General features: G+C 38.1%; 1 pseudogene; it reads right to left on the bottom strand.

Annotated features, from left to right (window-relative positions):
* Window positions 1–1,378: 1,378 nt before the first annotated feature.
* Window positions 1,379–1,827, bottom strand: LOC126495338 (activated RNA polymerase II transcriptional coactivator p15-like; annotated as a pseudogene).
* Window positions 1,828–12,655: the final 10,828 nt, after the last annotated feature.

The following is a 12,655-nucleotide window of genomic DNA, read 5'->3' as shown; positions in this document are numbered from 1 at the left end:
GTAAGGCCATGAGGGGCCAGTGTGGCAGCTCTGTGAGGTCGAACACCTGCTGCTCAGGCACAGGACCTGATTTCCTTTTCCACCACCCATATGATGGTTCACAATCGTCTATAAGTCCAGTTATAGGGGATGTGACACCTTCTTCTGACACAGGCACTGGGCATGCACATGGTGCCTAAAAGTGGGAAAACACTCCTACACATTGAATAAATAATAGTAAGTCTACAACAGCATATGCAAAGAGCTTAGAATATAGGACAGAAGAATGAAGAATGATTGGACTGGATGCTCTTGCTGGCTTTAGGTTGGTGGGCTTGCCTTGATTCTCTTGTAGGAGTTTATCCAAATACAGAATTTCAACTTTGACTTTTGACTTACATCTTGCTAATTTTACCTATGACGCATGTATGTGGAGATTATTTTGGAAAGTGTGACATATGCTTAAGGTAATCACATTTTATTGTGGCATTTTATTTCCTGAAAAATATGTTATGAATGTTTTTGTCTTGGTATACCCAAGTGACAGTAGCTTAGAATCTTAGAGGTAACTGTGACCCTGGTCATCACGAAGAGTGAGCAATTCTCAAATGTTAGTTTTTGTGTGAATATTGGGGGGGTCTCCTTTTCATTTTGAGGGTGGAGGAGCTTCTAAGATGTAGATGCAGATTCAATAGCTTTGGAGTGAATTCTGAGAAGTCTGTAGATGAGAGGTTGAAAAGTCAAATGCTCTAGGATCATGATGCTCTCTTCTTTGATATATGGATTTTCATCTAGCTTCCACGTGAGCTCTCATAATTCACACAGAGTACTCACAGTCCCCCTGGCAACCTACTTCATCACTTAGAACTTTAATGTTGGGGGCTAGAGAGATGGCTCAGTGGTTAAGAGCATTGCCTACTCTTCCAAAGGTCCTGAGTTCAATTCCCAGCAACCACATGGTGGCTCACAACCCTCTGTAATAAGGTCTGGTGCCCTCTCCTGGCCTGCAGAAATACATGTAGACAAAATATTGTATACATAATAAATAAATAAATTTTAAAAAAGAGCTTTAATGTTTAGGAAATTTTTTAATATAGGTTTTAAAAAATAAAATGAAGTCTTTTTTATTGTAATGATCTGGCTTTATTTTACACTAGGTAGGGGGCACAAAGCAATCCTCTTTAATAAAGTTGACATTTGGCTTCACTCAGAACATTTTAATAATGCACATTTTATTTATTTAAATATTTATTTATTTATTTTATTATGTATACAATATTCTGTCTGTGTCTATGCCTGCAGGCCAGAAGAAGGCACCAGACCTTATTACAGATGGTTGTGAGCCACCATGTGGTTGCTGGGAATTGAACTCAGGACCTTTGGTAGAGCATTTAGAAAGCAAAAGCCAATGTAAAAAGACAGATTAAAACAACTACAACAGTACAGTTTGATATGGCTCAGATTTTATAGCTTTCTTACTGCATCATCTATGTCAGAAATCTGTTCCTTCAGCTGGCTCCATTGCTTCATGTTTAAAGGAATACCTTTTCTCCCTGGTTTCATTTCACCTTCTGAGTCCATCCAATATTCTCTAATATCAATTAGAATTTTTCCTTTAAAGTCCTGAACACTGATGCATCTCATCTTCCCAATCTGAAACATGTTATCATCTCTGCTGCTGCTATTCTACTTGGAAGATGCCAATGCTCTAGAAGTCTCACAAGGCTTTTGCTTCTTCACAGGCTTTACTGGAACCACTTGCTTTTTCCTCTTTCACTGTTTTCCAACCTCGCTGTCAGAATCACTGCCTGAAGAGCTTGAAGAAACAAGTTCCTTTGATTTAGGCATTGCTCTCTTCCTGCCGTCCAACAGCCTCTAACTCGCTCCCTTGCTCTCTCCGGACAGTAAAATGAAGTCTTTAAAGAGACAGTAAAAGTAATACAAAAGAATACAGACAGTCATAGATTAAAGGAGGGAGGAGAGAAAAATAAGCCACACAAAGATGGAATGTATAAAGGGAGTATAATAATCTGTGTGATTAGTCAGGTCTGGACAGCTGGAAAATGAATGAGCAGTCTCAAAATACAAAATGGCCCCTACAATCTGGGGCATAAATCCACATAAGACCTACAAAAAAAGCTTAAGAAAAAAAGAGAGCTTCTAGATCCACAAAAACAGGAGCCAAGCCCAGCTTCTTGGTAGCTGCTTTGTTTTTTTTTTTATTTTTATTTTTATTTTTCCCAGATAGGCTTTGCTTGCTGTCTGCAAGCAGAGAGAGGGCTCCTTTAAGAAGACTTCCTGGTTCATACTGGCAGCATGAACACCTCTGGCTCTTTTGGGAGGTCTGGTTATGGAACACTTAAATGGGGTTTGTGAGCAGAGTACTACAAGTTGTTTAATGGCAACATAGACCAGCTGCGTCCCTGGAGCTGGGGCAGTGAGCATGGCTTGCAGAGGCGGTAAATGCACCTCCACCATATTAAAAGGTCAAGAGAGGCATCCAGGGATGCTGCAACCACACTACTTACCATTTTAAAAAGCCACTCATCAAAAAAGTATTTCAGATACACAATAGGACAGATTCAGACATAAAAGACCTCTCAATGAGACATAGTGTCTTTTAAAAAATGTACATAGGCTTGAGAAAGTGAGAAGAAAAAAAGAGTAGAGACAGTTAAAAAATAGTTTAAAAAAACAAAGTCTTTAAAGAGACAGTAAAATAATATAAAAGAGTATAGACAGTCATAGATAAAAGGAGAAAAAAGAAATAAGCCACATAAAGATGGAATATACACAGTCTGAATTATGTTTACAGTTTTTTAACTGCAGAGAGATATTTGATTCTTGGGGCTGCTAAGTTAAACCAACATATCTTGACTTCAAAATTTGGGTCTAAGGATATGTTGCTTTGGAAAGAGGTTCTGCTTTTCTTTCCACAGAACATGAGAACCTGCAGATTCCTTCCAGGCTAATGTGATTTCATGGAACAAGACAACTTGAAAATTTTCCGTGAGCCCTAAAAATACATTGCCCGACAAAAAAAACAGAAGAGCAGTTTGGAGAAAACAATGCCAAAATTCCAAAAATGATTGTTTGTGTTTGTTTTCATTTAAAGAGGGTTGATTATAAGTGATTAATGATCACAGCCAACTTCTAAATAAAAATGAGGGAGATATAATATAGAGATAAATGTTTTGGTATGGATCTTGTTCTATTGATACAAATTTAAGGTCAATTTTGTTATATGTATTTCTGTTCTTGCATAAGATATTATGATTAGACAGCTCATTTAAAAATGTAAAGCATAATTAAAATTGCAGATTAATTGTAGTCATTTATAATAGTCAAACTTGTCATGAGAGTTATGCTGTCTAGATGTACAGACATATATTTCAGATGAATAGGTATTCTTCAAACCTTTAAAAGACTTACAGAACATGGCATTTAAAAGGTTTTAAGAAGTTAGTCTTTTCTCAACAGTGAGAAATGTCTGCTTCTGGTAGTACCAATTACTTCAAAAGGATGATAGGCATCGAAGAAGCTACTTATGGAGTTTGCTAGCCATTTGAACAAGAAACTGCTCTTCCCTGGACTGCCTGATGGTATGCTATATAAGCTAGACATGCAGGACCCATAGAAAAAATGGCTGCTGAACTTGCCTTAAGAAGGTGAGACAGTCCTTCAGGGTTCCTGCTTCATGAAAGAGTCTGTCAGACGTTCTGCAGGACACAGAAAAAAACAACTTATGAACTTTGTCATTAAAAGGCAGAACAGATCTTCAAATTTCCTGCTTCATGGGAAAGTCTGCCAGATACTATGGGCCTGTAGGCAGAAGATGGATGCTCCAACATTACAGAAGATTTTTTGGTGACTGTCCAGGCAGTGAGATGTCACTGTCAATTCTAGAGCTTTGGAAGTTGCTTACAATGTACTTCTTGTTTACTTAGGTAACATTATACCCTTCCGGGGTCTTTGAAGAATTGAAGACAGATAGATAGAATTTTCCTTAGTTATGATAAAGGATAAATTAGATATAAAGCTTTAGACTTGCAAATATAGGCTAGATGATAGAGTATTTTCCTTAATTTGCCAAATCCTAAATGGACTAAATATTGAACTATAATTCTTGCTTGATAACTGTTTTGTATATGTAATTTTACTATGTTAAGATAAAGCCTTTCTTTTTAATTAGACATGAAGAGGAGAAGATGTGGCATGCCCTTCTGTATATGTGTTGCTTTTATTGGTTGATGAATAAAGCTGTTTTGGACAATGGCTTAACAGAGTGAAGCCAGTTGGGAAATCTGAACAAAAATAAAGAGAGTAGGCAGAGTCAGAGAGACTCCATGTAGCTGCTGAAAGAGGTAGACCAGGAAACTTTCTGGTAAGCCACAATCTCATGGCAATGCACAGATTAATAGAAATGGGTTAATTAAAGATGTAAGAGCTAGCTAAAAATATGCCTCAGTCACTGGCCAAATAGTGTTGTAATTAATACAATTTTCTGTGTGATTTTTTTAGGTCTGGGCAGCCAGGAAACAAACGAGCACTCTCCATCTACAGTGTCAATGTTATAGTGTGTGAAGTTTTTCTGAAGAATTCAGTTTTTTGTAAATTCAATAGTAGTTGGTATTGAATTGTAGCTTTTGAGATCAATTTGAAGTATAATCTAGCCACCCTCGCCCAATATGCTCTCTTTTCTCTGTTAAAGTAAACACATATTATATATACACTTGATCATGCACATTTACACAATTAGAGGGATGTAAGTACTTTTAAGGTTTGACTCTTGACTGTATCTCATAGGCTCATGTATTAAAGGCTAGGTTGCCAGATGGTGCCATAAGTGAGGGGTGGTAAAACTGTCTCTAGCTTTTTCTGGTCTCTACGCCAGCAGTAGTTTTGGTTATCATGTTCCAGAAAGAAGAATTCAGATAGGACATGCTAGTAGATCAAACAGGCAAGTGTTTAATTGTAGCAAGTAAGAACCACAAATATACTCTTGAGAAAAGAACACACTGTGGACATGGTCTTAGAAGTGATAATTATGTAAGAGGGAAAAACTGACTGCTGATGCCATGGCAACTGACCCAAATAAACTTGTTTATTCTAAAAAGAAAAGTGGGCTGAGCAGTGCATCAATGGCCTGATTACAGCAAACGTGGAGCTTATATTTCTTCTTTGAATGTTATCTCTCTTGAGTCTCCCCCATGGTGGCCACTTCTAAGAAAGGGGTGTTCTTTTCCTGGAAACTCACTTCATGCTACTCTCTATTCAACTGGCTAGTATATGTGGATGATGCAAAAATATGTAGAGGGGTTCAAATAGCCATAAATTTGAAAAGTTTACTAGGACAAGGTTAGTCGCAGTCTGTACATGCTCCCTAAATTGGCAGTCTCTGAAACTCTGAGCTGAGCCAGCTTCAGTGGACTATAGGCGACTTATTTTTCTTTCTTTTTATTTTATATATTCAACCCACTGTTTGTTAAGTACACCATCAATACAGGGATACTGTTAATAAAGAGTTGTAAATCTTGACCAAGAGCCTCATATCAAAGGAAATGCTATAAATGAATAGTGATGGTGTGACTTTATACATGATTTGTGTAAAATACTAAGTAGAAACATAGCAACATTAAAAAAAAAAAAACCCTCTGTTCTGGGGCCAAGATTCCTCTGCAAACCTTTGCTCTTATCATTTCTCCTAGCTATACTTCACTCTTTTTTTTTGTTTCTTGGTTTCTTATTGATTCTATTGAGCTCTAAATTTTTTTTCTGCTCCCTTCCCTTCCTCTCCCTTCTTCAACCCTCTCTCATGGTCTCCATGCTCCGAGTTTACTCAGGAGATCTTGTTTCTACTTCCCATGTAAAATAGATCCATGTAAGTCTCTCTTGGGTTCCTCATTGTTGTCTAGGTTCTCTAGGATTGTGATTTGTACGATTTTTTTTGCTTTATGTTTAAAAACCACTTATGAGTATGTACATATGACAATTCTCTTCCTGGGTCTGGGTTACCTTACTCAATATGATGTTTTCTAGCTCCATTCATTTGCCTAAAATCTCAATATTTCTTTCTGCTTTGTAGTATTCCATCGTGTAAATGTACCACATTTTCTTATCCATTCTTTGGTAGAGGGGCATTTAGGTAGTTTCCAGGTTCTGGCTATGACAAACATGCTGCTATAAACATAATTGAGCACGTGTCCTGGTTGAGTATATATATACCCAAAAATGGTATTGCTGTATATTGAGGAAGGTTGTTTCCTAATTTTCTGAGAAACCACCACACTGACATCCAACTTATACTCCCATCAGCAATGCAGTAGTGTTCCCTTTACCCCACAACCTCTCCAGCATAAATTGTCATCAATGTTTTTGATCTTGGCTATTCTTACAGGTGTAAGATGGAATCTCAGAGTAGTTTTGATTTGTATTTCTCTGATGACTAAGGGTGTTGAGCATTTCCTTAAGTGTCTTTCATCCATTTTATATTCCTCTGTTGAGAATTCTCCGTTTAGGTCTGTACTCCATTTTTTTTATTGGATTGTTATTTTGATGACCAGTTTCTTGAGTTCTTTGTATATTTTGGAGATCAGACCTCTGTCTGATGTGGGGTTGGTGAAGATCTTTTCCCATTCTGTAGGCTGTCATTTTGTCTTGTTGACTGTGTCCTTTGCTTTACAGAAGCATCTCAGTTTCAGGAGGTCCCGTTTATTAATTGTTTCTTTCAGTGTCTGTGCCACTGGGTTATATTTAGGAAGTTGTCTCTTGTGCCAGTGAAGTCAAGTGTACTTCCCACTTTTTCTTCTATGAGGTTCAGTGTGACTGACTTTATGTTGAGGTCTTTGATCCATTTGGACTTGAGTTTTGTGCATGATGATAGATATGGGTCTATTTTCATTCTTCTACATGTTGACATCCAGTTATGCCAGCACCATCTGTTAAATATGCTTTCGTTTTTCTATTTTATATTTTTTGCCTTTTTGTCAAAAATCAGGTGTTTGTCGGTGTGTGGATTAATATCTGGGTCTTTGATTCGGTTCCATTGGTCCTCCTGTCTGTTTTTATGCCAATACCAGGCTGTTTTCAGTACTTTAGTTCTTTAGTAGAGTTTGGAGTCAGGGATTGTGATGCCTCCAGAAGTTCTTTTATTGTACAGGATTGTTTTTGGCTATCCTGGGTTTTTTGCTTTTCCATGTGAAGATGAGTTACTCTGAGATATTTTATATTATTTAACCATTGATTTTTTTATTATGTTCTGTTTTGGACGTGTGAGCTGGTCTGTCTGGATCGAGCACTACTACTACTTATGGTTTAGTTGAACCACCTATACTAACTAGTCTTTACGTCCTGCTTTTCAGGGCTTGTTGGTCAGTCCCTCCTTGAGGAAATACGTTCTCTAACAAAACAGTTAAGAATTATTTGCTTGGGCCTAGTGTGAGGAAGTTAAGAGAGTGTCACTTTCTTGGTAGAGATATTGGGACCTCACCTTTCTCTTGTGTCTTTGCCTCCTGACTTTTGTAAAGTAAACAGAATTCTTTCATATGCTCTTCCCAAAGGGAAAAAGGCCAAGAGATTACAGAATAAAATGTCTGTGCCTTTGAGGAAAAAAAAATACTTCTTGCTTTAAAGAGATTTTTGTCCCAGCAATGAAAATCTGACTAATAGAAGCCCTAGGAAAGCATACTACCTGTGGGCTCTCAGCTATTTAATGATGGGCTCTAGGGTGAGGGTGCGAAACAATAATGTCTTCCGATTTTTCATGGTGCAAACACTCCAATCATGCCCTTGTGTTTAAACTACTAAAATTTATTTTGCTTTCAATGTTCCTAAACATGTAACAGCTGGTAGGAATCTCTAACATGATTCTATCAACCCCCATTATAATGCACAGCACTTAACTGTTACAAGGAGAGTGGACCCGCTGTTTGTCCCAGCTGCCTGGCTAGCTTACACGTGAAATAACCACACAGAAATTATATTAATTAAATTAGTGCTTGGCCCATTATCTCTAGCCTCTTATTTCCTAACTCTCACATCTGGATTTAACCCATTTTTTTTGACAGTTAACATTCATTTTATTTTTGTATTTTTTTTTGCTGTTTTGTTTTTTTTAATTTATTTATTTCTTTATTAATTAATTAAAGATTTCTGTCTCTTCCCCACCGCCGCCTCCCCTTTCCCTCCCCCTCCCCCAATCAAGTCCCCCTCCCTCGTCAGCTCAAAGAGCAATCAGGGTTCCCTGCCCTGTGGGAAGTCCAAGGACCACCCACCTCCATCCAGGTCTAGTAAGGTGTGCATCCAAACTGCCTAGGCTCTCACAAAACCAATAGGTGCAGTAGGATCAAAATCCCATTGCCATTGTTCTTGGGGTCTCAGTAGTCCTCATTGTCCGCTATGTTCAGCAAGACCGGTTTGAACCCAGGCTTTTTCAGACCCAGGCCAGCTGGCCTTGGTGAGTTCCCGATAGGACATCCCCATTGTCTCAGTGTATGGGTACCCCCCTCGCGGTCCTGAGTTCCTTGCTCGTGCTCTCTCTCCTTGTGCTTCTGATTTGGACCTTGAGATTTCAGTCCGGTGCTCCAATGTGGTTCTCTGTCTCTGTCTCCTTTCATCGCCTGATGAAGGTTAATATTCAGGAGGATGCCTATAGGTTTTTCTTTGGGTTCTCCTTCTTATTTAGCTTCTCTAAGAACCCGAATTATAGGCTCAATGTCCTTTCTTTATGGCTAGAAACCAAATATGAGTGAGTACATCCCATGTTCCTCTTTTTGGGTCTGGCTTACCTCACTCAGGATAGTGTTTTCTATTTCCATCCATTTGCCTGCAAACTTCAAGAAGTCCTTGTTTTTTACTGCTGAGTAGTACTCTGCACAGGCTAAGAGATTGGATTTAACCCATTTCTATTCATCTGTATCACCATGTGGCAGTGGCCTACCAGGAAAGAGTAGGCACGTCTGTCTCTGGTGGCTCCATGGTGTCTATGACTCTGCTTCCTTACTCCCAGAATTTACTTCTGTCTTCTCTACCTACCTAAGTTCTGTCCTATTAGGTCAAGCAGTTTTTTTTTATTGATTAACCAATGAAAGCAACACATAAACAGAAGGACCTCCTTCACCACTTAACACTGACAGAACATTCACTATATAAAATTCAGTGGAACAGGGTTTACATATGGCTCCAAACAAAAATCAAAGGTATTTGTCCATTCATTCAACAAGTTACCGAATTCCTTTCATGGTAGGTGTCAGGGAAATAAAGATGAGGAGGAAACAATGTTTGCCCTCAAGTGATCAGTGGAGTTTATAGGAATGACATATATAAATAGATAAATTACTCTCCAGAGCAATAAATAAGAGAACAGATTGTTGTGACAACTGATTCAGTATTCATTCTGGTCTCTGTTGGGGGTAAGGGTACCAAAAAGGTGACCCATTTTCTTGACTTCTTTGCAAGAGCCCATACTTTTCATGTCTGAACAACTTTTATGGATGTATTATGTAGAGATTCCTTTTAGATTTTAGTGAAATGAAGGAGTATATCAGCTCCTTTGTGAAGGAAACTGGTGACATGTATGTTTCTTATTGTACCTAGAATTAGATTTTAATTATCTGCCATACTGATTCCTGAAACAAAACAGTAGATGGGGTAGTGTCTTTTGAGAACTGAAGAGATATAGACCTCAGGAATACTAGCCTTATGCAAATTATATCTCATTTTAGATAACCCGAAGGCATCAGACAGTTGCAGGTATTTCTAAAAGAATAAAATGGCCAGTATTAATTGTTTGGGTTAGTGGTTAGTACTTCATTCAAGGTATTGAATCTAAGAAGTGTTTGCAAGACTCTGAATCTATTTTGAAACTAAAGATCAAGCAAAAAAGATTTTTTTTTAAAATGGGAGTAACTTAATGAGTTATTTCTCATCTGATTACTACTAAATGTAATTTATTCCAACCACTGATCATACATGTTATTACAAGTCCCTCATAGAGATAGGATGGATAGAAATAATGAATTTAAAAAAAAAAAACTTTAGTCTTCTTTGTTCTAGGAATCTGTTTGTCCATCACTTTTATATTGGCTCACACAAGCCAAAATTATATTTTAACATCATGGTCAGAGTGTGAAAAAAAGAGTTTGGGGTGCATCAAAAACCAATCTTGATGTGATAGAACAGTGTGCCAGAAAACAAAGTTGTTATGCTTCTTTCTCTTCTGCCTGCCCTATGTGGACCTATGAGTGAGGTGATGATTTAGTGCAGAATTCTTGATCGTTCACAAGGAGCCCTACTGAGCAAGCTTGCTTTGGTTTTTCATAGGATTACAGGAGACAGAATGAAGGATGACACTTTGAAAGGAGAACAGTCAGGGACCTAGCAACCAGCCACAACCTCCTAATTCCTTTTGAGGCCTAAGGGCACCCTGTTGAAATTTTCAGGCAGAGTGACAGGAAGGCTTTAAATTTTACACCCAGTCAGTACAAAATAGTAGAATCAGAAGAAAGTGAATAAAAAAAGATTCAGTGATCATTTGGATTTATTCTTATGTTATTTAATGGTTTACTTTTCCATTCATTTGTAGTTTTCCATTCTATTTTACTTTTCTATTGACTTTTGGATACAAACAAACCTGAAATTTTTTATTCCAAAATGGAGTTTATGAGTATATTGACATGTCTTCTCTAGAAGAATATTCATGTGGAGACGTATCTGCTGGTTGGGGTAACCATCAAAATTGACTATCCAGACTGGCACTTTTGAGATGAGGAGGTGCTGTATTAATATCCCATGGTCATGGATTTGAACACAAAGTCCCATCCCAAATCAGAAGCTATTGCAAATCTTAACTTCTCGGGAGGAAGCATCAGCTCTGTCTAAAAGTGTAGCTTCTAATGAGTGGACTGTATCCCACTTGAAAGTCACACACCCAAGAATACTTGGGCAGCACAAATTGGCCTTGGTGAAGGAAAAGAACACCAAAAGATACAAGGTTAGGTGGACAGGAAAGAGGGGTGGATCTAGAAAGAGTTGGTGGGGGAAGTATGGTGAATATGATAAAACCATGCATGAAATTCTGAAAGAACTAGTAAAAATATATAAAAAAATATCCTATAGTCATAATTATGCTCTGAGATCTGGAATAAATGACAACATGAAAGTAAAATGAGACATATGGCTATCCTAGATACGGGTCATTTTATCAGTTATCAGGTTGCCATTTGAATTTTATTGAAACCTCTGAAAAACATATGAAACTATGTCAGTTTTTAAAAGATGGTGTGGGATTCATGTGTATTCATATCATGGAAATTTCAATAGGCCCCCAAAGTACTGATTCTCTCCCTTATGACTAAACCAAGAGAGTGCGAAGCCTTTCAAAGTTAAATGATCCTTTGCTTGGCTCATTACTTCCCCTCCAGCTCTCTTGAGCTTATGTACCTACACTCCACAGGCCTCAGAAACCTTCACCTACTCTATATTTCTGTGACAACTGTCTGAGCCTAAGCTTTCTGCATCTCATTTGGACGGTAGCAAAAATCTAACTGATCTCTCTGCCTTCACTCTTCCTACATATCAAATCCGTTCTCAATTTCACAAGCAGAATGGCTCCTAGAAAATGTAAAGCTAGCCAGAGCAGTCTTCTTTTTCAAAATATATCAGTAGCTACCCCTCTCACCACCACCATGCAGGGCACAGAATAGGCCCCTTAAATTCACCAATAGCTGAATCTTTAGCTTCCTGCTTAGCAGTCATAAATTGTTTCCATCTCTCTGCATAATTCATAGCATGTTTTACTTTGCAATTATTTATCATTGAACTTATTATCATGTTTAGAAGGCTATGTAAATGGTCCTTTTTCAGGAAAAATCTGATATTTGACTTCTTAATATCTGAGTCTATCACATCTATCTTTTAAAAAGCCATTCATAAACAGGAAAAAACACTCGTTTGGTGAATGTTTCATGACAAATACATTGCTATGTAACTACCACTGTGCTGGCTAGTATTGTGTCAATTTGACACATGCTATAGTCGTTTGGGAAGAGAGAACCTCAGTAGACTCCCCTAGACTGGGCTTTAGTCAAGCCCGTAGGGCATTTTCTTAGTGATTGATAAGGGAGGGCCCAGCCCACCGTGTACTATCCCTTGCTTGTGATCCTGGGCTCTCTGACAAAGTAGGTTGAGCAAACCATGAGCAGAAAGTCAGTAAGCAGCATCCCTCCAGGGCCTGTGCATCAGCTCTTACTTCCAGATTCCTGTCCCGCTTGAGATCCTGTCCTGACTTCCCTCTGTGATGAACTGTTACCTGAAAATGTAAGAGGAAAGTAACCCTTTCCAACCAAACCCCATTTGGTCATCTAGGGAAACCTTAAGACAATCAGCAACGTAATCAATATCCAGCTCTACCATAGTCTCCCCACTTCAAAAGTATTGTTTATCACCTGCACATTACACCATTATTTCCTGCCAATTGTCAATCTGTTTTGCATCCTTATAGTTTTGCCTTTTTGAAGGATATTATGTAAATGGAATCGTACAATGTATGTTTGACATTGTGGAATGACTTAGAGACTCATTCATGTTCTTGCATGAATTGATAGGTCCTTTTTATTACTGAATAGTGTTCCATTGTACGGCTGCGTTATGTTTTACTTTTTCATTTCACTGTCACAGA

This window comes from Alexandromys fortis, unplaced genomic scaffold (genome assembly GCF_014885135.2).
Source record: "Alexandromys fortis isolate MF-2015 unplaced genomic scaffold, M_Fortis_MF-2015_v1.1 scaffold_379, whole genome shotgun sequence".
Taxonomy (NCBI): domain Eukaryota; kingdom Metazoa; phylum Chordata; class Mammalia; order Rodentia; family Cricetidae; genus Alexandromys; species Alexandromys fortis.
The sequence above is the reverse complement of the archived record's forward strand: the minus strand, read 5'-3'. Positions and strand labels throughout refer to the sequence as shown.